The sequence below is a fragment of the Durio zibethinus genome, chromosome 24, assembly GCF_047325235.1.
Source record: "Durio zibethinus cultivar Kanyao isolate XHJ-2024 chromosome 24, ASM4732523v1, whole genome shotgun sequence".
Taxonomy (NCBI): domain Eukaryota; kingdom Viridiplantae; phylum Streptophyta; class Magnoliopsida; order Malvales; family Malvaceae; genus Durio; species Durio zibethinus.
This window is the reverse complement of record NC_143185.1, coordinates 14,282,416-14,306,849: the sequence shown is the minus strand read 5'-3', so window position 1 is coordinate 14,306,849 and position 24,434 is coordinate 14,282,416. Positions and strand designations below refer to the sequence as shown.

At 30.1% G+C, this 24,434-nt stretch overlaps 1 pseudogene across 1 annotated transcript; it reads right to left on the bottom strand.

Annotated features, from left to right (window-relative positions):
• Positions 1-15,865: 15,865 nt before the first annotated feature.
• Positions 15,866-18,835, bottom strand: LOC111316088 (uncharacterized; annotated as a pseudogene). Its single transcript, XR_016333230.1, has 3 exons — positions 18,677-18,835; positions 18,492-18,569; positions 15,866-18,368 (listed from the first exon to the last, which is right to left on the bottom strand). The product of XR_016333230.1 is annotated as an uncharacterized LOC111316088 (transcript).
• Positions 18,836-24,434: the final 5,599 nt, after the last annotated feature.

Here is a 24,434-nt window from a genome sequence, read left to right as displayed (position 1 = left end):
AAATATGGGTAAAAAATGTTAATGGAATATCATACAACATATAACAAAATGTCAATATTTACAAGTAAAAATCCAATTGAATTCATAACAATAAATAACATGTGGTTGGTAATTTATTACGTGAACAATATAATTAATTTATAACATGATTCAGGAGAAACTATTAGATAGTCTCTTCCTATCACTGGCAATATGTTGGGTGAATGGCTTCCTTCCTCTTTATTGTGTTTCAAATTTGTTTGTGGGAAAAACAAATCTCCTCTCTTCTGTTGCATTGTCTGGTTGATGAGTTGAGTGACATACCAGAATAAGGATCTCCGATCGGGCAACCGGCTGGTCGATTTGATGAAAGGATTAGCACTTGTTGCACCAACAGTTGAGAAAAGATATCAAAGCAGAAAAAAGAACCAATAAAGAATGCTGCCAATGTGTCAAAACTGAAAAACCGTTTCAATGGATTGGACCAGTTCCAATTTTACTCAATATTGATGTGATGCTGCTCTTTTGAAAATCGTCTGAGCGTCAACGTGGAGCTGCTTGTTAATTTCATGAATATTATTCAGAAAGCAATAAAATTCATAATTAAAAAATGATTTTAACTTGCAGAGTTTCCTCCTAAGAATACCTTGCATTCCTTGGAATCTTCTCACCAAGCTGCACGCTGTTTTCATCGAGCAAATTAATTTCTCTAACCTGAAAAAACCAAGGGGAAAGAACACCATAAAATTAAAAAATAAAATAAAATCATAAAGGAATACAAGTAAAAACAGAATTCATCTCTCTTCCTCCATTATCAGTCTGCTCTTGAACATGAAAGAAAGATCAGGAAACAGTAAGGCTTGGGCAAATTTCACTTACCCCAGCCACACATTGATTGCAAGAAAATTTCAGCATATTGAATCATTCCATGTGGCAAGAGGATTAATAAGCCATTATAAGTGCATATTTTGAACAATCAAATGTTTACTCTGAAATTAAACAATATAAAAAGAAAGAATGACTTATCCCTTACATTAGCCAGTTTAAACACTGCACCAAAAAATTACTTTTTACATCGTCATATAATTCCCAACAAATAAACAGAGATACCTAAGTGAAGATCACATGTACAAAAATCATGTAAAGTATGACAAGTTCATATCAAGTGCTAAAATGTCACCCTCATTTTTTCGATGCCCAAGTCCTGACAAAGCAAAAAATTTCTACTTGTGTACTTGTAGACATCCCAATCTGTCTAAGGGGTCTACATTTGATTTTTGTTAAAAAATAAAAAAATTAACTAAAAATGAAAAGGTTACAAATATGAAAAAAGTGGTTGAATTTGGGAAAGACTGAGTTAAGAAGTTTAAACTGAATTAGGATTTGGAGTTAGAAGCCAGAAAGGATGAAAATCCTATCTGGTTTAAGGCTCTTGGATTGAAGCCCTATAAATAAGGTTAGAAAACACACACGAAACAAAAAAAAAAAATCACAAGACACAAAAAGAAAACAGAGAGAGAGAGAGAGAGAAAAAAAAAAGAAAAGGTGTTTAGAAGTGCAGAAGTGGTCTTAAGCATTTTAGAAAATTTTTTTTGAATTTTTGGAGATTTTGTTTTTGAAAAAGTTTTGGAAAATTCCATATTTCGTTGAATTTTTTGGCAAAATTCAAGTTTTTCGACTACTTTTCCAGCGAAAAACCTAGTTTTCGGTGATAAAACCCAAAAACCAGTGAGAATTCCATCGGTGTTCTTCGCATCTAGAAAGAGACCCAGAGAAAAACTGAAGGAAAAAGAGAGAAAAAGGAAGGAATGTCTGGGGACTAAAGGATTTTTTTTGCCTTTTATATAGCCCAAAAATGATGCCTTTTTGAGTTGAGAACCCAGCAGAATCCACGTGTTTTCTTTTGGTTTGACCCGACCCACAACACCATGACCTGTTTATCTGTATCACTCAGCCCTATTGAGCCGCTAAGTCGAGCCGCAGATTGAGCCGCTCAACCGTTCCTATTTTTGGAGCCGCACTCAATCCAGTTGAGCCGAGTCGTATCAAGGTTTTTTTTTTTTTATCTATTTATCTATTATTATTTATTGATTAAATTAGAATTATTTATTTATTTAAGTAAGCATTTTTCAAATTTTTTTCAATGATTCTTTTAAAAAAAAAAATTTTAAAATATTTTTGAATGAAAGTTGAAAGTATCAATTTTTTTTAGAATAATTTTTTTAAAAAAAATATTTTGAAAGAAAGTTGAAAGTATCAATTTCTTTTAAAAATAAAATTTTTAAAAAATATTTTTGAGAAAAAATTGAAAGTACCAATTTTTCTTGAAAATAAAATTTTCAAAAAAATAATAAATATTTTTGAGGAAAAGTTGAAAATATCAATTTTCCTTGAAAATAAAATTTTCAAAAAAAATTTTTGGAGAAAAGTTAATAGTATCAATTTTTCTTGAAATCATAATTTTCAAAAAAGCGTTTTTAAAGAAAAGTTGAAAGTATCAATTTTTCTTGAAATTAAAATTTCTAAAAAAAAGCATTTTTAAGGAGAAGTTGAAAGTATCAATTTTCTTTATATAAAAGCATGAGTTTTTCATAAAACAAAAAAAGAGATTTATATCAAAAATCGAATCATCATTCTTCTTTCTTCTTGGCCTTTTCTTTTCTTGAAAAATTTTTAATGTTAAATAATCCGATGATGGAACCTGTATAATAGAAAAAATAGTTTTCTTGTATACTCTTGAGGTGAGAAAATTTTTCTTAATTTTCTGTCAAAAGTATTAGAGTCAATTAAGGATAATTTTCAATAATTAAATACTTGGTAAAATTTTTAAGACTTAATGGATAACACGAAATTAAGTTGGTACCATCTTTCGATTGGCGTTGTAAGGGTGCTATAACCTTTCTCACTCTTAATCGAACTCCCAAACCCTGTTCTGGTTAATAGACCCAAACCTATTCTTTTAAGGATGCTTAGTCAAGCTTAGGTTTTTCTTGAAATGATAGATTCCTTAGGTGGCCAATCACACCTAAAAAAAAAAATTGATGGTGACTTTTTAAGTCAATATCTAACAATAGGTCCTCAGATCTAGACATTATGACAGTTTTGTGACTTCACTGGAGATAACCAAGAGTCAGGCCAACAAATAAATTCGTGTTATTCAAAAGCCTAATAAAATTAAACTTTTTGTATAGATTTTTTATTTAGTCATTCTATTTTTTTGCTTTGTTAACTTTGTCATTCATATGCATGTGCATAACATGAGTTCTATATCCGAACTTCATCCCTTTAGGAGGGAGTAAAGTACTTATGCTTTCGTGAGGTTTTAATGCGTCCGTAGTGGCTAGCGAAATACTCCACTAAAATTGAACCTTTTCTACTAGCAGCCTGTAATGGGTGAAGATTGGGGTGCCTTACTAGTCTGTAATGGACAATGATGTAAGGAGTAATTTAGGAACCTTTAGACTTTAACCTTGAACCACATATAGTGAACCTTAGAAGCACCTAACTTATAGATATAGCCATCTCCTTCCCTTTAGAATTGACCAAAAATATAAGATTCATTCCTTTTATTGTGTATGATGTTTTAATTAGTTATTTATTTGGTGTAATAACCTCTTCTCTTATTCATCTTTGTATTGATTCATACTCATATCATAAAATTGCATAAAGAACATTTGCTTGAAAGATGGTCTTCAACAAAGAGTTTTTCATGGACTCCACAAAACGACTAGTTTGCTCTTCATCTCTATTAGTTCCTTGTGAGGCACCCAACGAAGTAAAGGTTCAATCAGAAAGGATTCAGCAAAAAGAAGGGGATTATCTACCAATCAGTTATGCTTTCATCTTGTCTCAAGAAACATCCATCCTCCTTAAACAAAATAATTTAGAAGATTTACATGATATATGGAAAAAAATGAGTCCATCAAAACAAGAGGAGTTTTACTAGAGGCATGGACATATAGCACACCTTCTTGCAGTGAATGTTGAGAATCAACTAATTAGAGCTGCAGTGTAATTTTGAGATCTTTCATACAAATGTTTCATCTTTAATAAAGTTGATATGAAACCAACCATTGAAAAATACTCAATTTTGTTGGGACTGCACCTTAAAACTTCTGGCAAGATATATTTCAAAAAACACAAATCGAGATTTCATAAAAATTTAGCTCATCTTATGGGGATAGACAAGGAGATTGTGGATTCGCATACAAAGAAGAAACAAGAATAAGTTTACCTATCTTGGAAGTTCTTTCATGATTTTTTAGTATAACATGCCGACGAATAGCGGGGGTTAGATGTGTTTGCCTTAGTCATATACGAAATGACAATTTTTTCAAAGGTTTTGGGTTACATTGAAATAGTAGTGATTGACTTTTTCGAAAGTGTGATCAATGGCTATAACTTTTTAGCAGTAATATTAGTAAAGACTGTCAGATCTTTGAGTTATTATAACCAAAATGGAAGACATTTTACAAGCTGTATACAGCTATTGTATTTATAGATGAAAAGCCATTTTAAGTGTAAGAAAAGTGTATGCTCAAAATTGTATTTTCATAACCGAGTTTCAATTAAGGAATTTTGTGAAAACGAGTGGCCAGAACAAAAGTCTAAAAAGGAATGGATAGCTTTCTTACAAAAGCTAACAAGTATCAAGGTAAGATGGTTAGCCCCATGGATGAATCATGAACCTATGCTATATTAGTGTGGAGGTAACACTGTGGTTCTACTTCTAGGTTTATAGAGAGCAACAAGTTATGCGCCACTTCTAGTGAGAAGATAGTTTGGGACAGAACAGTTCATTCTTATGACACATAAGTTTTATCAATCAAAATTTTCTTACAGTGAGCCAAAAGCATTTCAAAGGATGAATGATATGATTAAAGCGTGAAAAAACCCCCGTAAGGTGAATCTTGGAGGATCACTTATGAGTACTAATTTAAAGAGCAAGACGATGACAAGAAGTGGTATTCACTTATGAAGACTGCCAATAACCAATAAGAGGAAAGCTTGAAGAAATACTATTAGAATTGGAGTTTGCAAAAAAAAACTTTGAAATCGAAAAAGATGAGTTGAAGCAAAAAATCTAGAAACTTCAAGAGAAGAGAGATTAGTGGAGAGATAGAGCTAAAACACATGAAGTCAAAGTTTGTAAGATTGCTAAGAACGTGATACAACCTTCAAAGACCTAGCGAAGCTACACCATGAATATAAGAAGTTGTGTGTAAAGGTTAAAGCTAAAGAGATAACAATCACTGAACTGACTAATGAAAATGAGTGGTTGAAGCAAGAATATGCTGAATTAGAAGAAAAAAGTACCTAGGTACAAATAAAAAATAACATGTTAAATAGCTACCTAAGTAGGTTAAAATAGAGGTTGAATGAACAAGAAGACTATATTGCTGCATTGGTTAGAGAGCATAGAGAGTTATCATACCAAGTATGGTGTGGTAAAAGGGAAAACCTGAGAAGATAAAAGTATATTGAGCACTTAACAACTCAAATTTGTAAAGGGATATGTAAGGTAAGAGAAATGGTCGAAAAGGTAGAAACATTGAAGCAAGTGGTAGCCCCAGTAAGGGAACATGGATAGCGCCTGCTAAATTTCATTGAAGAAGTAAGATACCAGTATACAGATCAAACTATTCTATGGTTATAACTCTAGGATGATAAATTTTATGTAAACAAAGTTATTTGAAATAAATGAAATCTTTTGGTTGAACACTGTCTTATCGTAAATGTTTTTTGCATACATGCATTTTCATTCATTGCATTCCCATTCATTACAGTTAACAAAATAATCATGAGATAGTCATATAAACTTGCTCATTCTAAGATATGGTATTCAAGGTTCAAAGATAGCTCTATCTAGTAAAAACCCCATCCACCGATATAATATAAAAGCCAAAGCTAGACAAATGGAGCAAGAAAACTCACATCAACTTGAAAAAATAAAAAAGGTACAAAAAAAGCTTGAGAATGAATTGAGTAAGATTTTGGATGCTCTCAACAAGTTAAACAAGGGAAAAAGGGATAAAAGATAACACAAGCCAACAAGGCCCTCTATTATAAGAAGTGGTCGACCCTCTATATCATCTCGATTTTAGTCCACAACAAGCCCAGTCCACACAGGATATACTGTCATAGTAGTTCATATATCCTGTATACCCTGAAATGCTATCAGTTTCAAATCCAGGGCATTATCATAGCTATGTGAATCCTGTCTTTACTAAAAAAGTAGTAGATTAGATCCAAGTTCCTGATCTGGATGACTTGAAAAAAAAAGTTAAAAGTGGTTGAATATCAGAAAGACTTGAAGATTAGTATGCTTGAAAAAAAGTTACGGGCTATGGAAGGAATTGGGTTTTATGGTTTTGATGATGCTGTTGGGCTTTGCTTAGTCCTGGATGTGGTTGTTTTTCCAAAGTTTAAAGTACCAAAATTTAAGAAATACAATGGTACGAAGTGCTCAAAAACCCATATTATCATGTACTATCAGAAGATGGTAGCCTATGTGCATAATGAAAAACTATTAATGCATATTTTTCAAGATAGCCTTACAGGCTCCACTGTTAGGTGGTATGTTCAGTTGGACAGAACTCGCATCCATTTTTAGAGCGATATAACCCATGACTTCATCAGTCAATATCGACATATCATGAATTTGGCTCTTGATCATTTGTCTTTATAGAATATGGAGAAAAAGGCAAATAAGTCATTTAAGGAATACGCCTAGAGGTGGAAGGATGTAGCTTCTCAAGTGTAACCTCCACTAATTGAAAAAAAAACTACAATGTTATTCGTCAGCACTTTAAAATCTCCCTATTATGAAAAGATGATAGGGAATGCAATCAAAAACTTCATTGATATGGTGATTTTGAGAGAAATTATTGAGAGTGCCATTAATAATGGCAAGTTAGAGGAAGGGGAAGCATCTACTAAAAGAACCCCAAAGAAGAAGGAGACTGAAACTCAAGTTGTGAGCTTTGATAGACAATAGTTCAAAGGTTATCAATCCTACCCACCATAAGGATATTCTCCATATTATTCTGCTGTGAATAATGTTTTCCCTTACCCATACCAACCAATCCCACAGTCACTTTACCCCCAAACATATTAACCCTTTTTTAGACCTCAAAATACCACATACAATCTTAATACTTAACCTATCCCAATACCTCAAACCCGTCCGGTTAGCCCAATGGGTGGTTCACGGGAGCAACGAACTACTCACGAAAAACTTATATTCAATCCAATTCGTATGACCTATACATAGTTATATCGTGAGCTTTACAACAATCATCTGATTGCTCTTAGCAAATTAGAGTCACTTAAGCCCCTTATCTTAAGCGGTATGATCCTATAGCCCATTATGACTATCATTATAGGATTGCTGATCATTCCACTGAGAATTGCACTGTCTTGAAACATAAAGTGTAATGGTTGATCAAAGATGAAATGATTAGTTTTGATATAAGAGGGGTAACTATCCCAAATGTGAGTGGTAATCATTTGCATAATCATAACATGAATGCTCTGAGTAAGGAATATGAGCATTATTTGAAGAGAAAAATGGTAAATATTAAGACACCTCTAGCTAACTATTTGATGCTTTATGAAAGACTGATATGACACAACCAGTAAGTTCATATACTTATCATGAGGCATATGTAACAGGTGAAACCTGTAAGTATCATAGTAGGGCATTTGGCCACTCTATCAACGCCTATAAGTAGTTTTGTCAGAAAGTGCAAAAGCTCATAAATTTATATCAGATTGAATTTTATGAAGAAAGGGAAGGTTCAAAGAATGCTGAAGTGTTTATGACTGACCCGTCATTGAAACTATTTCTAAGGCCATTAATAATTTACTGTGGGGATAAGCCAAGGCTGACCATAGATAAATTCACCCCAAGGCTGTAACCTTTAAAGTCCCTACTCCATTTTTTTACAAAGCAATATGGCTATGCCATGAAAATATGGCTATGACACAATAGTCCAAAGGCAAAAGAAAAATGTCTCTAAGTTTGATGCCACTAATATAACTGGTGTATGGGGCATTACCCGAAGTGAAAGATGCTATACTTAAAAAATGCTAGAGAGGGCTAGAAAAGAAAAAGCCAAGGAATGTGAAGAAAAAAATAACCCAGAAGTGGTACCTAAAAAGGATTGCCCAAAGTTGGTGTCAGAAAAATAGGCTTGTGAATTCTTAAAATTGATAAAACACAGTGAATACTCAGTGGTGGAACAGTTAAATAAGATACTGGCACGAATCTCATTATTGTCACTATTATTGAATTCAAAACCATACCGAAATGTTTTGTTGAAAGTATTGAACAAGGCATATATGGCACATAATGTGTCTATTGAATATATGAACCACTTAGTTGGAAACCTAGTCATGCCAAACTACATTTCATTTAGTGATGATGAGATTTCTCTAAAAAAAAGAGGAAACACTAAGGCTCTGCATATCACTATCAAGTGCAAGAGCCATATTATAGCCAAGGTCCTCATCGATAATGGTTTTGCTATTAACATCAAGCCTATGTCAACTTTGGCAAGGCTACCTATTGATTACTCACATATGAAGGATAGCCAAATAGTTGTCCAAGCATTTGATGAGACCAGGCAAGAAGTTTTGAGAGATATAGAGATGTCATTGCAAATTGGGCCATGTACTTTCAATGTAAAATTTTAGGTAATGGACATCCTCACATATTATAGTTGCTTGCTATAAATGCCATAGATTCACATGACAAGTGCTATTCCCTTTACCCTGCACCAAAGGATCAAGTTTAATATAGAAGGTCAGTTGGTAGTAGTAATTAGAGAAGAAGACATGTTAGTAACTCAGCCATTAAATGCTTCGTATGTGGAAGCTGCTGAAGAAGCAATGGAATGCTCTTATCAGTCCTTTGAGTTAGTTAATTTTATGGATGAAGGACCTAAAAACCAACCATTTTCAAAGATAGTAATATGCCAAGTTATCAATAAGGGTTGGTATTCTGGAGCGGGGTTGGGTAAAAACTTACAAGGGATAAAAGAACCCTCAATGACAATGGATAACAGGGAGAGACTGGGTCTTGGTTATGAAACAGAAGATTGAGAAATTAAGGGAGGATAAGCCAACAAAACGACAATGATCATCTCACACTTATATGAGACCCTCAGGCCTAGAGGATTCATGTACCTAACTACAAAGGAAGATTTAGAATAAAGCATGGAAAAGACATTTGCTAAGTTGTTCATCCATGCAATCGAAGATGAGAATAGGTATGAGAAGGAAACACGGGTTTGTCTTTGACAACCAAATTATGAGTTGAACAATTAGAGCACTATTGAAATGCCTGCTATCTTTGATACCAATTCAATGTAATTAAACATCCCAATAGCTTATGCCTAAGGCCTTGGGATAGTCTTTCTTGTTTGGGCCATTTATCTTTTATTATTTTAATAAAAATTAAGAATGATGCATTTTTATTCATTTTTTCTAGTTCTTTCATTTCTTTTTCTATTTTTTCATACATTTCGCCAACATATCTCATTTCATTCAATTTCAGGTGCTTAAATGAACAAAAAAATAATCATGATAATGATCAAGGGATTAATTTTGAAAAATCAATTAACACTGATGCACTTAATAATGAAGATGATTTTGAAGAACATGCTATCCTTCTGGACCTAATGGGATTGATTGAGCAAGAAAGTAAATCAATTGAGCCTCATCAGGAGACAACTAAGTTGGTGAATTTAAGAGATGATGAGAATAAGAAAGAGGTTAAAATTGGCATGTCGCTCTCGTCGATAGACAGAAAACGATTAAAAAATCTACTTCAAGAATTTGTAGATGTGTTTGCTTGTCTTATCAAGATATGTCTGGGCTCAGTACAAAAATAATAGAGCATAAACTGCTTTTGAAGTCAAAATGTAAGCCAATTCAACAAAAATTAAGGTGAATGAAACCTAAAATGTTATTGAAGATCAAAGAAGAAATGAAAAAGTAATTTGATGCAGGTTTCTTACAAGTGGCCACGTATCCAGAATAGGTAGCCAACATTGTACCAATTCTTAAAAAGGATGGAAAGGTGTGAATGTGTATAGATTATCGTAATTTGAATAAAGCTAGCCCAAAAGATAATTTTTTTTACTTCATATTGACACACTGGTAGACAATACGACCAAGCAATTGGTGTTCTCCTTTATGGATGAGTTCTCAGGGTATAATCAAATAAAGATGATCAAAGACGATGAGGAAAAGAGCACTTTCACGAACATGTAGGAAATGTTTTGCTATAAAGTCATGCCCTTTGGTTTAAAGAATGCTGGGGCAACATACCAAAGAGCCATGGTGATACTCTTTCATGACATGATGCATAAAAAGATTGAGGTGTATATAGATGATATGATTGTAAAATCACGAGAAAGTGAATATCATGTCACCAACCTTAGAAAGTTATTTAGAAGGTTGAGAAAATTTCAACTCAAACTAAATCCAGCCAAATGCATATTCAGAGTAAGATTAGAGAAGTTGCTAGGTTTTGTGGTCAGTGAAATAGGGATTGATGTCGATCTAAATAAAATACAAGCCATTCAAAATTTGTCACCTCCAAGCACACCAAAAAAAGTTTGAGGTTTTCTAGGAAGATCGAACTACATTTCTCGATTTATATCTCAGCTTACCTACAAGTGTGATCCCATATTTAAGCTATTGTGAAAGAATAACCTTGGAAAATGGAATGAAAAACGTCAAATGGCTTTTGAAAAAATTAAACAATACTTGTCAAATCCTCTAGTATTGGTGCCGCCTATTCTAGAGAGACCTCTAATTTTATATCTGACGGTGTACGAGAATTCAATGGGATGTGTACTGAGGCAACAATATGAGTCTAGCCGAAATAAGAAAGTTATTTATTATCTGATGACTGTTTCCCAGTTGGAAAAGAAGGGTATGAAGAGAACCATTGGAAAATGTATTTTGACAAAGCTACCAATGCCTTAGGACATGGAATTGGGGTAATCTTGATTTCTCTAGAAGAAAAATATTACCCTATAACAACGAGGTTGAATTTTAATTACACAAATAATATCGCTGAATATGAGGCATGTGTTATGGGTTTATAGGCTGCTATAGACAGAAATGTTAAAGCATTAAAAGTGTTTAGAGACTCAGCTCTAGTTATATATCAATTAAAAAGAGAATGGGAAACGAGAGATTCGAAACTCATTCTATATCGCAAGTATATCCTAGAGTTGATCAAGTAGTTTGAAGATATTCAATTTGATCATTTACCTCGAGAGAAGAATTTGATTGCTGATGCCTTGGCTACTTTAGCAGCAATGGTTCGAATTAATGATAGCGTTGACATTCAGCCCATCAGGTTATATGTCAATTGCTCTAATGTAAAAAAGAGAAAGATGAGAAACCTTGGTATTATGATATTTTACAGTATATTAAAAACTAACAATACCTAGTCCAAGCAACTGAGAATGATAAAATAGGTCATCTGAAGACTAGCTAAGGTGTGTAAATAAAGCCAAGGCTAAAAAAATTATCGATGAGGTGCATGATGAAATATGTGAGGCACATGCCAATGAACATATAATGGTAAGACAGATCATGAGAGTAAGGTACTATTGGTTAATGATGAAAAGTGATTGTATTGACTATGCTCGAAAATGTTATAAATGCCAAATTTATGCTGATAAGATTCATACTCCACCATCTGCTTTACATGTTTTGGCACCACCCTAGCCATTTTCTATGTAAGACATGGATGTCATTAGTCCTATTACCCCAAAAGCTTTTAATGGGCATAAGTTTATTTTCGTAATGATAGACTACTTCACGAAATGGGTAGAACCAGCATCATTTGGAAGTGTGACATGATCTATAATCTGTAAATTTATAAAGAAAGAAATCATTTGTAGATATGAACTTTCAGATATAATTATTTTAGATAATGCCAAAAATCTAAATAGAAAAATGATGCAAGAAATATGTACTCAGTACAAGATCAAGCACCATAATTCAGCATCATACCGACCAAAAATGAATAAGACAGTTGAGGCAGCAAACAAGAATATAAAAAGAATTCTTGAAAATATGATCAAGACCTATAAAGATTGGCATGAGAAGTTGTCATTTGTGCTGCATGCATATCAAACATCAGTGCGTACCTCTACTGGGACAATCTCATTTTCTTTGATTTATGAGATAAAAGCTGTATTGCCAGTGGAAGTAGAAATCTCATCCTTGAGGGTTCTAAAAGAAGTTAAATTGAAAGAAGCTGAATAGATTCAAGAGCATTATGAGCAGTTGAATCTCATCGAGGAAAAGAGATTAATAGCGCTATGCCATGGTCAACTATATCAAAGAAAAATGATGAGGGCTCATGATAAAAAGGTTCGACCTCGTTGTTTCCGAGAAGGAGAGTTGGTCTTGAAAAAAATTCTCCCGAGTCAACATGATAGTGGAAAAAATTTGACTCCGAATTAAGAAAGGCCATATGTCATAAAATGAGCTTTCTCAAGTGAAACATTAATATTAGTTGAAATGGATGGAGATGATTTGCCTCATCCTATAAATTTTTATACTGTGAAGAAGTATTATGCTTGAAAAAAAAAGACTCAATGCGAAAACCCTAAGAAGGCGATTTGAGTCTAAGGGGATTTATTTAAGTTGAAAACCCGAGAAGGTAGCTTAGATAAAGAGAATATAGTATCAAATCTAAAAATTCATTAGCGTAGAGACTAGCATATTTCGAGGGGCTCTATATTGTTAAGTGCATCGTGTGGTTGAGTTTTTCAAAAAGGCTTCAAGATGTGTTATCATGATTGTCTGATTATTTATTTTTGGGCATTGTCTCCCCATACCTATCTTTGTAATTCTTTCTTGGCCAAAGTTTGCCAGTATTTTTGCCAATAAAAAACATTTCACTTCATTCTTTGTGTTTCTCTTTTTGTTGGTTATTGCCTAACCATTCCTATTCCTTTCTCTTTAATACCTTACAATAGAAGAAATGTGTGAATGCATTCTTGCTTTTTGAGATTGAAATAATGATTAATAAATGAATAATAGCATGAAAGATTTTTACATTACATTAGAAAGGTTAAGAATGATAAAGGCAAATGTGAAATGTTCAACTCCTGATAAGGACATTGAATTTGAAAAAATATTTCTTACAAAAAGAATATGAGAATTAAATGAAAGAGATGGTTAAGAGCTACGTTGATTTGGTCTTTGAAGATTAAAGGGTTCGGAGCCCAAGAAAAGAGCTTAAAAAACTTGAGTACTACAATTGAATGGGAATTAATTAACCATCATTTGCATAGCATACCTTGCATTTTTAAATATCTAGTGCATAGCATACATTGCCTTTGAAAAGGTTTGGTGTAGGGATGTTCCAAGATCCCACATGAAGAAGATAGATGTGAAGACTTTTGAAAGAGTTTCAAATTCTCATTTAAGAATAAACTTGTGAGGTAAGATTTTAATCCTTGAAAGAGGATAGTTCTCAATAGTAAGAATGATTTGTAAGACCTTCAGGCATAATCTGTTAAAATTCTTTCAGACACGATCCATAACTCCTTTGTACATGATTACCAATGAGCAATTTATTTTTTCAATGTCGTGGTGCCTCTATTTAGAGGAGCAATTCACTTTTCAAAGTTATAGTGCCTCTGTTTAGAGAAGCAATTTATTTTTTTAAAGTTGTGATGCCTTTGTAGGAGCAATTTATTTTTTCGAAGTCGTGGTCTCTCTGTTTAGAAGAGCAATTTCTTTTTCAAAGTCATGGTGCCTCTATTTAAAGGAGTAATTTACTTTTTAAAGTTGTAATGCCTCTGTTTAGAAGAGTAATTTATTTTCAAAAGTTGTTTAACTTTTGTTTAAGAGGAGCTTGTTTACTGTTTCAAACAAAAAAAAAAAACAAAAAAAAATGTGTTAAGTTGATTGGGTTGTCTACGTCTTTACACAATTCCTGTTTCACAAAAAATGCACAAAGAAGGGCAGCTATAGACACCCCAATCTGTCTAGGGGTCTACCTTTGATTTTTGTTAAAAAAATAAAAAAATTAATTAAAAATGAAAAGGCTGAAAAAACGAGAAAAGTGGTTTAATTTGGGAAAGACTGAGTTGAGGAGTTTAAATTAAATTAGGGTTTGGAGTTAAAAGTCAGAAAGGATGGAAATTCCATCTAGTTTAGGGCTCTCAAATTGAAGCCCTATAAATAAGGCCAGAAGACACACAAAACAAAAAAAAAAAAAGAAAAATCATAAAACAGAAAGAAAACGATGAAAAAAAAAGTGTTTAGAAGGTTAAGAAATGGTCTTAAGCTTTTTAGAAAATTTATTTGAATTTTTTGAGATTTTTTTCTGGAAAATTCTAGATTTCGTTGAATTTTCAGGTGAAATTTAAGTTTTTCGACAACTTTTTTGGCAAAAAACCCAGTTTCTGGCAATAAAATCCAAAAATCAGTGAGAATTCCATCGGTGTTCTTCACATCTAAAGAGAGATGCATAGAAAATTGAAAGAAAGAGAGAGAAAGGGAAAGGAACATCTGGGGACCAAAGGATTTTTTTTGCCTTTTATATAGCCCAAAAATGATGTCATTTTAAGCTAAGAACCCAACAGGATCCGCGTGTTTTCTTTTGGTTTGACCCGACCAGCAGCACCACGACCTGTTTACTCGTACACTCAGCCTTGTTGAGTCGTAGATCGAGCAGCTCAATCGTTCCTATTTTTGGAGTCGCACCCAATCCAATCGAGTCGAGTCGTATCAAAGTTTTTTTTTATATCTTTATCTATTATTATTTATTGATTAAATTATAATTATTTTTTTATTTAAGTAAGCATTCTTCAAATTTTTTCAATGATTCTTTTAAAATAAATTTTTTAAAAAATATTTTTGAAATAAAGTTGAAAGTATCAATTTTTTTTAAAAATAAAATTTTCAAAAAAAAATATTTTTGAAGAAAAATTGAAAATATCAATTTTTTTTAAAAATAAAATTTTCAAAAAAATAATAAATATTTTTTTTAAAAAGTTGAAAGTATCAATTTTTCTTGAAAATAAAATTTTCAAAAAAAATATTTTTGAAAAAAATTGATAGTATCAATTTTTCTTAAAATTAAAATTTTTAAAAATATATTTTTAAAAAAAAGTTGAAAGTATCAATTTTTCTTGAAATTAAAATTTTCAAAAAAAGCATTTTTAAGAAAAAATTGAAAGTATTAATTTTCTTTGAAAGTAAAAATCTTAAAATGCTTTAAGGAAAAGTTGAAAGTATCAATTTTTCTTGTATAAAAGCATAAGTTTTTTATAAAACAAAAAAAAAATATTTATATCAAAAGTCTAATCATCATTCCTTTTTTTTCTTATCCTTTTCTTTTCTTGAAAAATTTTTAATGTTAAATAATCTGACGATGGACCATCTGTAAGAGAAACAACAGTTTTCTTGTATACTCTTGAGGTGAAAGAATTTTTCTTAATTTTATGCCAAAAATATTGAAGTCAATTAAAGATAATTTTCAATAATTAAATACTTAATAAAATTTTTAAAGCTTAATGAATAACACGAAATTGAGCTGGTACCATCTTTCGATGGGCGTTATGAAGGTGCTATAACCTTCCTCACTCGTAACCGAACTCCCAAACCCTGTTCTGGTTAATAGACTCGAACTTTTTTTTTAGGGACCCTTAGTCAAGCTTAGGTGTTCCTTGAGATGATAAATTACTTAGGTAGCCAATCGCATCTAAAAAAAAAAATATTAGTGGCGACTCTTTAAGTCAAGATCTAACGATATATCCTCAAATTTAGATGTTATAACAATACTGAGAAAGCTTTCGTTGGCCTGCTACATAATAATAGGACACTTTCAATGCACAGATGAGATCAAATGCCTTGTACGAGTATTTCTACTCTGCAAGACAAAATACAGTGAAAAGCACTCAGTGGCATTCTACAATTCAGTATATCTTGAAACATTTGAGTGGACAAATGTTTTAGATAAATCAACCACTTAACTCACAGAGGCCCTTACTTCTCACAACTCTCTTGGCTTTCAAGATACCATGGTACAAAGCTGACATGGTAGAGGTGTCTGGCTGTATGCCCCTACTTGACATTTCGTGAACAAGGGTTACAGCCTTCCCTACATATCCTTTTCTACAAAAGCCAGATATAAGAGCCGTATACGTCACATTATCAGGTTCCAATCCTGCATCAATCATTTCATCAAAAATCCTAATTGCATCCTGAAGACTGTTTGTCCTACAGTACTGATCAATCAAAACAGTATAGCAAACAACATCAGGTTTTACTCCCATGCACTCCATTTCACTCCAAAAAGTCGAAGCATCCTTTATTATCTTGTCTTTGTTTTTTGTCGCATCAGGACTAGAAAGAGACCTTAAATTTATTTTTGTATGGCTGTCTGTATAAGTGATAACATCAGGTTTAATCCCTCTCTCCTTCATATTATTGAAAAGATCCAAGGCTTCCTGCAAAAAATTCACCTTACAGTAGGCACTTATCATTATTGTGTAAATAACTAGATCAGGTGTTAGCCCTTTCTTAATCATAATATCAAACAACAACCGGGCCTTTCTCAAATTTCCTGCCTGACAAAATGAACCAATAAGTTTACTGTACATTAATTTGGTAGGTTCAGCTTTCAAAAAGAGCATTATCTTAAGTAACATGAAAGCTTTGTCATTATCACCATCCATGCAAATACAACTAAGGAGTTTTGAGCAAGAAGCCTTCCTCACTAAAAATCCCTGCTTAGACAGCTTAACAAATAATTCAAAGGCTTCTTTTGTGAGGCCTGCTTCACAATAACCATCAATTAAGGCAGCATAATTTTCAAAACACTTCTCTGCCAAAGTATCTAAGAAAGCTTCAGCTTCCTTCACTTTACGACCCATACATAAGCCTTTAATGGTCATGTTGTGTATGACAGTGTTTCGTTTCAAACCTTGTAACTCTATATAATTCAAAAGATCGATTGCCTCTCGTGCAAGGCCATTTCTAGCTAAGCCTCCAGCAAGGACACTGTAAGAAACAATATCAGGCTTGTGACCATTCTCCTTCATCTCCTTGAACAAGTTCAATGCATCTTCAAGTTTACCTTGAAGACAATATCCATTGATCAAAGTGGTATAGTTAATAACATCAGGGGGAATCTGTTTACCTCTCTTCCCATCAAGCAATTCTACAGCTTCTTCCGCTTTACCTACCTTGCAGAGAGCATCAGCCACTACATTATGACAAGCCTCATCAAGAAATATCCCAATGTCTCTAAACTCCTTAAATTGATTTAGAGCTTCAAAATCCAGGCCCATCTAACACAGGCTTTGAAGAATCAAGGTCACAATCACACAGTTTGTTTTGACACCATCTCACACCATTTCATTGTGAACAGCCAAAGCTTTTATTATATTCCCGCATTTGCAGCATCCTCTTATCAAGGCACCATAAAGAAACACATCAAGAACAACCCCATGCTTTTCTGCCTCAAATAAAACATCTTCGGCTTCTTTCAATATCATCTCATTACAGAAGCCCTTAATCACAACACAATAAGCGAAGGCATCAAGAGGAATCTTTGCCTCCCTCCACACTTTAAGCACTTCATAACCCAAATCTGTCCTACCATTCATACAAAGCCCTTCAATATAAGTTGTGTAAGCAAAGGCATTCGGTCTAACTTCTGCTTCATCCATCTCTCGAAAAATGTCAACAGCATCCCCCAAACTACCCTTTTTGCAAAATGCCTTAATTAGAATGCCATAAGTATAATCATTTGGCTTCAATCCAAGTCTCTTCGACTGTTGATAAATAGCTACAGCCATATCGACTTTCCCACAGTGAATCAAACGATTCATAAGAAAATTACACGAAAATATATGAGGAACGAATCCACGCCTTCTAGTTTGAAACAAGATATCAATAACTTCATCAAACATTTCAACACTAACATATGCCTTCACCAATGAGTTGGACAATCGAACCAAAAGGTTTGAGTCCTCTCCCTCAAGCCCCTCTTCAAGAGCTTCAAACAAAGCCATAATTTCAAAACCCAAACACTTGTCTTTCCTAATGATTTCCAACAACAATGAGTCCAATTTCCTGTCCCAACCACAATAACACAATATTCTTACAATAGCGGTGTATGTACAAACATCATGAGAAAATCCATCTTCTTTCAATTGGATAAAAAATGACAAAGTCTTATCAGGTTGTTTCCTTAAACTATTCAAAGTTTGAACAACTTCAAATCTACGTAATTCAAAGATCTGGTCACCGTAATAATTCATATTTGGGGTACTGACGATTTCTTGCACATCAGATGAACTGGATGTTAATTGGGCGAGAGCATGGTGCATCTGCTGGGAAACAAAATTATTACAACATTCTCAGTTCCCTAATTCTGTTCAATGGCCCTTAGCTCAGTACATGAAATAATGAAATTATAAACAGAAAAATGGAGGGACAAATCAGGAAGATAATACCTCTTTTGTAGCAGTAGGAGCGTAGCTTGAAAAGGTGAAAAGTTCAGGTCGTATCTTCCGCAAGGACTCTCCCAACATCTAAACAAACGAAAAACATCAATACCCAAAAATTAAAAATGAGGAAATATTGCCCAAAAATAAAGAGAAGTAATGAATTTAGTCAGAAATTGTCAAATTTCAAGTACTTAGATGGTAGAATTTGGATATTTCGATTGGAATCGCTACGAGATGAAGAAGATTGATAGCTTTATGGGTTCGAAAACGTGGACGAGTTTTTAAAGTTGGCTCATAAGTCAGTTGGATCGTAGCTTCCAGGGAATGAAAAAAAAAAAATAGTAATAACAACCGACTACTTAGTCGACGAACTGGGCGGTAAAGATTTTCATCAAGTATTTATTTTTTTTTTTAATGAAAGTTTGTGAAATTGCTTAAAATGAGTAAATTAAAATCGTAAATAAAAATTAAAATTAAAATTTTGTTACATCCAATTATGCGAAACTTAAATTTTTTTTTAAGTTTTGATATATTTTCTAAATACATATTTTTGTTAAATTTTTACTACTAATCAAATTTGAGTTATAAGTATATTTTTAATAATTTTTACATAATCATATATCATATTATATTATAACATATATAAAGACACATAAGATGATTCTAAATGATTTTATTCAATCAATTATTTAATTTTTAAAATTTTTAAAGTTTTAAAATTTACATTTATCTAAATCTTTTAAAGTAATTAAGTTTTATCCTAATTTAAACTTGAAAAAACATATCTCATATCTCACTTTTATCCATATATATAAAATACAAAATTCAAATAGTTTTTTAAAATTAAATTCCTAAATCTTAGGAACTACAAAAAATTCATGTACCATATAAATTAATATTCACATGAATTTAAATAAATAAAATTTATGGTTGAACTACTGTTATTTACCAATTGTTTACCTTTTTATTTTTTTATGATTTAAAATAAAAGAAAAAGATATTTTATATCAATTTAAGATTATAGATATATCTAAATTTAAAATTATATTAACATTTTTTATCTTTATTTAAAATTAAACTTGGATAAACTACAATTTTAAAAATTTAAAATATTTTCAAATTAAATAATTATCAAATATATATTTATAAGTTTTTCTCGCAATCAATATTTTCTTCTTTATAAAAGATAGAACAATTAGATTTTCATCACAAAAATTTGATATGATAAAGCTTCAAAATCAATTATGAAAAAATCTTTCATGATATATCACATATGTAAATCTTACTTTTCATACTAAAATAATGTATGTAATTATAAATAAGAGATTTATTTTCTCATTAAGGTTTGTATATAATTTTATTTTTATAATTCAAAGCTTTTATAATACTTATTTAAATTCTATTATAATAATTTATATATAGACGACTTTTATAATTTTAAACTACAAATTATAGATGATTAAGAATATTTTTATTTATCTATATATAATATAAAAATTAGTATGAATTAAAATTTTAAATTATAAAAAATATAATAAAAAATTTTGTGCATAAAACAAGTAAAAAAAGTAATTAAACTATATTAAACAGTTGTTTGAATTTTTTATTATTTTTTATTGGATTTTTTTAATTAAAAATTTCACTTAAAAAATTTCATTTAAATCTTGTCCCACTTAATCAAGTTTATAGACTTACCTCAATTTATATTAAATTTAGATTTTATTTGTTATCTTCATCATTATATTTGAAAAAAGTTTATTTTATTAATAAATAATATATATTTTGATTTTTTTAGTTTAGAATGTATTGCAAAATATTAAAATATTAATATAAAAGCACCTTATTGTATAATTGACAATAAAATATATCGTACATGGAATGAATTATATGAATTAATCTTGGGCTTAATTTTCAAAAATATCAATCCACTTGATTCTCATGATTACTTGTATTTGATATTAGTTCTAAGATCACAATGATGATCTAATTATCATGATAATAAAATTATTAAGATGACTTAATTATTAATAATCTTGCATTATCATATTTGATGTAATATTATTGATTACCAATAAATTTTTAAAAAATAATCATTAATGATTTTAAATTATTGTTTTTTGTATTGCATGGAAAAAATCTTCTGAGTATAAAACATATTTTGATAGGTATCACTTTGAAAATAAATTAATTCTAAAATGATTTTGAAGATCACTCTCCATTGATAATAAAAATTTTTATTTTTTTAAATAAGATTTAGATCATCTCATAAGATAATAATTTAATTACATTTTTTTATCTGAGATTACTGCTACATAAAGTTTTCGAATTAATAATAAACATGATGACTAAATTACTCTCCATTTTAGATAATAAAAAAAATAACCTCATATCAATAGGAACCTTAAGTTATTCAATTTAATTATATCTATTCCCTAAAAAATGAAAAAATAGTAAAGATTACATTTATCATTGAAATAATTTAAAATATGTAATTTTACCGTTTTATCATCAAATAAAATTTTATCATTTTATGTCTTTGTACTACATTAGTATCAGTTTTTTGAACAATTTTTTGACGTGGATTGAAATCTTTTATTTCTTTTACTTCTTATTTTTTTAATCTTTTTTTTTATACTTTTTTCTTTTTCTTTTTCTTTTCTTTTTCTTTATTTTCCTAGTCAATGCCTAAATAGGTCAAATTTGGTTTTAAACAATAGTAACCTAATGCCGAAATATAGGTTAAATATTTAACTTGGAACATAATGTTTAGATCAATTCTTAATTAAGGATATAATTTTTAATTTTGCTCAAATTAAATTTAAACATTCGAATTTGCTCTATTTAAAACTTTTTAACGAGTGTAAACTACATTCTCCCTTAACTCTTTAACAATAATACATGTTCAAAAAAATGAAAAATTTAAAAATCTGACTAAAAAACTTTAAATGAAATTTTTTTATATCACTTTCATTTTTTTCATCCTCTTTTTAAAATTTCACTCTCTCAAGTTTTTCAAATCTTTTTTTTTTTTTTGTCTAAAACCCTCCGATTGCATGATGAGAATGGCATGAGATGAGAATCAATAATGGCATTATTAATTTGGGTTTAGATCTTGGTGTGAAGATTAATGGGTAGAAAATTATGGGTTTGAAAGAAAATAAAGGTTTTTGTCGAAACCATCGAAACTCTATTTTTGAAAACCCAATTTCAATTTTAGTAAATAAAAAACTCCCTTCATTTTCTTATCACAATTAAACTTTAGGGTATTTTTGAATTGGGTTTTGGTTCTTTTTCATTTGGGTTATTTTTGAATTATTGGATTTTTTTGTGTGGTTGTTTTCTAGTGAGGATTGTGGGGATGGCTCAGAATGAGACAAATGAGGTCAAGTTTCCATAAAAAAAACTTCAGTGATTGATGGAGCAAATTGGTTGATGCTCCAGCCTCCAGTACAGGGACCCAATCCTAGTGTAACCTTAGTCGAATCCAGCAAACACTCGACAATTCTCAGTTTGTTGTTGATTGGTATGCCCCAACTCTATTAGTAGAGCAGGTTAGTCTTTTTTTTTATTATTAGATTTTCTTTAATTAATGATCGATCACTTTTATGGGTGTAAAATTTGGATGAAATTTGAAAATATTTCAAGTGTAATTTGAATTTCGATGAGTTTTTATTGAAAGTTTTTGGATAGCTGTTTGTTTCTTCCTTTGGCTCTTTTACAGTGAACTACTTCTTTTGTTTTCACCAACTTAAAATTTGCAATCGACTAAAATAGGTGTGTGTTAGGGACATTAGTGACTTATATACTTACCATTTCCACATCTATAGATCTTTGTTATGTTAAATTTTGTTGGTTCTTATGTTTGATTTACACAGTTGTGAAAGTAAAATTTGGTGATTAGTCATTTTAAGCATAGTTATTATAATCGGATTGAGCAGTGGATTCAATCGATTGAATTGATGTTAAAATTGATCCGATTTTTTAGTAAAATTAATTTTACAATTAAATTGTTTTAAATCATTGTGAATTGGTGATTTATATAATAAACAAGTAAATTATGAGGTTTTTTTTTTTAACCGAATAGGTTCAATATCAACTAATAGATTTAAGTAAAATATGAGAAAAAAAAAATCCTTCAAGTATTCAAAATAATTTAATTAAATATTTATACTACTATTTCATCTAAATAAACCTCTCAACTCTTATTTTCTACTATCAAAGCCCTTATATCTTTATGTGAATGATATGTTAGCATATTTTGAGACATGTGGATAATACGTTGCAAAAAAACTTACATATATGTAAAAATAAGTAATTTTCAAAAAAAGAGGATCTAGCAAAAAATTTTATTAATTGATACCATAATAAAAAATAATTATAAAAATAATAATATATAAATTAATAAAAAATAAAATGGTAATAAAAATTATTAATTATTTGATCATGATTGAAAATAATTAATAAAAGAAAATGTTTGTGTAAAATTAATAAAAAAATCTACATTCATATAAAAAATATAAAAATGATTTTAATTTTCTTTTACTAATTTTCATATAAATATATAAATTTCTTTTTTATTAATTTTATATATAGATATTTCTTTTTTATTACCTAAAGATTAATTATTATATATTAATAAATACTATTTATATTTTAATAAATATAAATAATAATTATTATTTATAATTATTTATTAGTTATTATTTATTATATTTATTAAAATATAAATATTATTTCTAACTATTAAAATATAAAATATAATTTTAATAAAATATTAAGTAATTTAATTTCTAACAATAATTAATTGTTTTATGAATTTTATATTTTAAAATTTGTAGTTTATAATATACTTTAAGATTTATAATTTTATGGTAGCACTATTAAACTATAACTTGAGTTAAAATTGTAAATTTTAAATTTTTAAAATATATAATTTTATAATATATTTTGTTGAACCAACAATTAACTCAATAGTTGAACCATTAACCCAATGATTCGAAATTTTAAATGATTTAATATTTGATTGGATTTTGATAATTATATTTTTAAGTTTCTTATTTTTATCTTTTATTTTTTATTTTTCAATTATTTACAATATTTTTTTATTTTTTATTTTTTATTTATTAAATATAACTATTTTACAACCATTTTATTTTTTATGATAGAAATACAATTTTACCTTTATTTTTTTCGTCCATTAAGGATATCACTCTGTTTTAACGAACATGAATAACACCATTGTGATGGAGTCCTATTTTGGACTAGCTCGAGAACATTTAATCTTACATTAAATCAAATTAAAGATAACATATTTAATTAAAAAATTTAAAATATTAAATCTTAAATTGAAGCGTTTAACCATAAATATATAGTTGGCTACCTTAGAATGTAGGCGTTTATCCAGTCTTGCCAACTGTCCCATTCATGTTCAAAACCAAACAGATTTTGTATTTAAAAATTGTTTTTGACCAAACCTTAACGTTAAATAACAATATATATATATATATATATATAATTTTTTAGTTTAAAATTTTAATTTGCTAGCCCAAATTAAAAAATTCTTCAAGAGATGTTTTTATAATAAAAAATACATTTGAAAAAATATATTTATATTACTTATATATTTTAAATATTTTATTATTTTATAAATATTACATTCTAATTACTCTCAAGTATTTTTTTCACAATAATATCAAATAGTTAAAATTTTTAACGATATTTTTTTCAATTCAAACTTAACATTTTTTAACTACAACTGCAAGACTGAAGTCACCTAAATTACTTTGATTCAAAGCATCTCTGCTTAGCCAATATGGTCATTTTTTGCTCATCTGCAATGTGTAGGTTGAAGATGGTGTTTCCGTATCAATCATCAATCCCATCCTACTGTCTTAATGTGACTGATTCCACGGATTTCCTTGGTTTATTATCGAACATGAGAAAAATAAC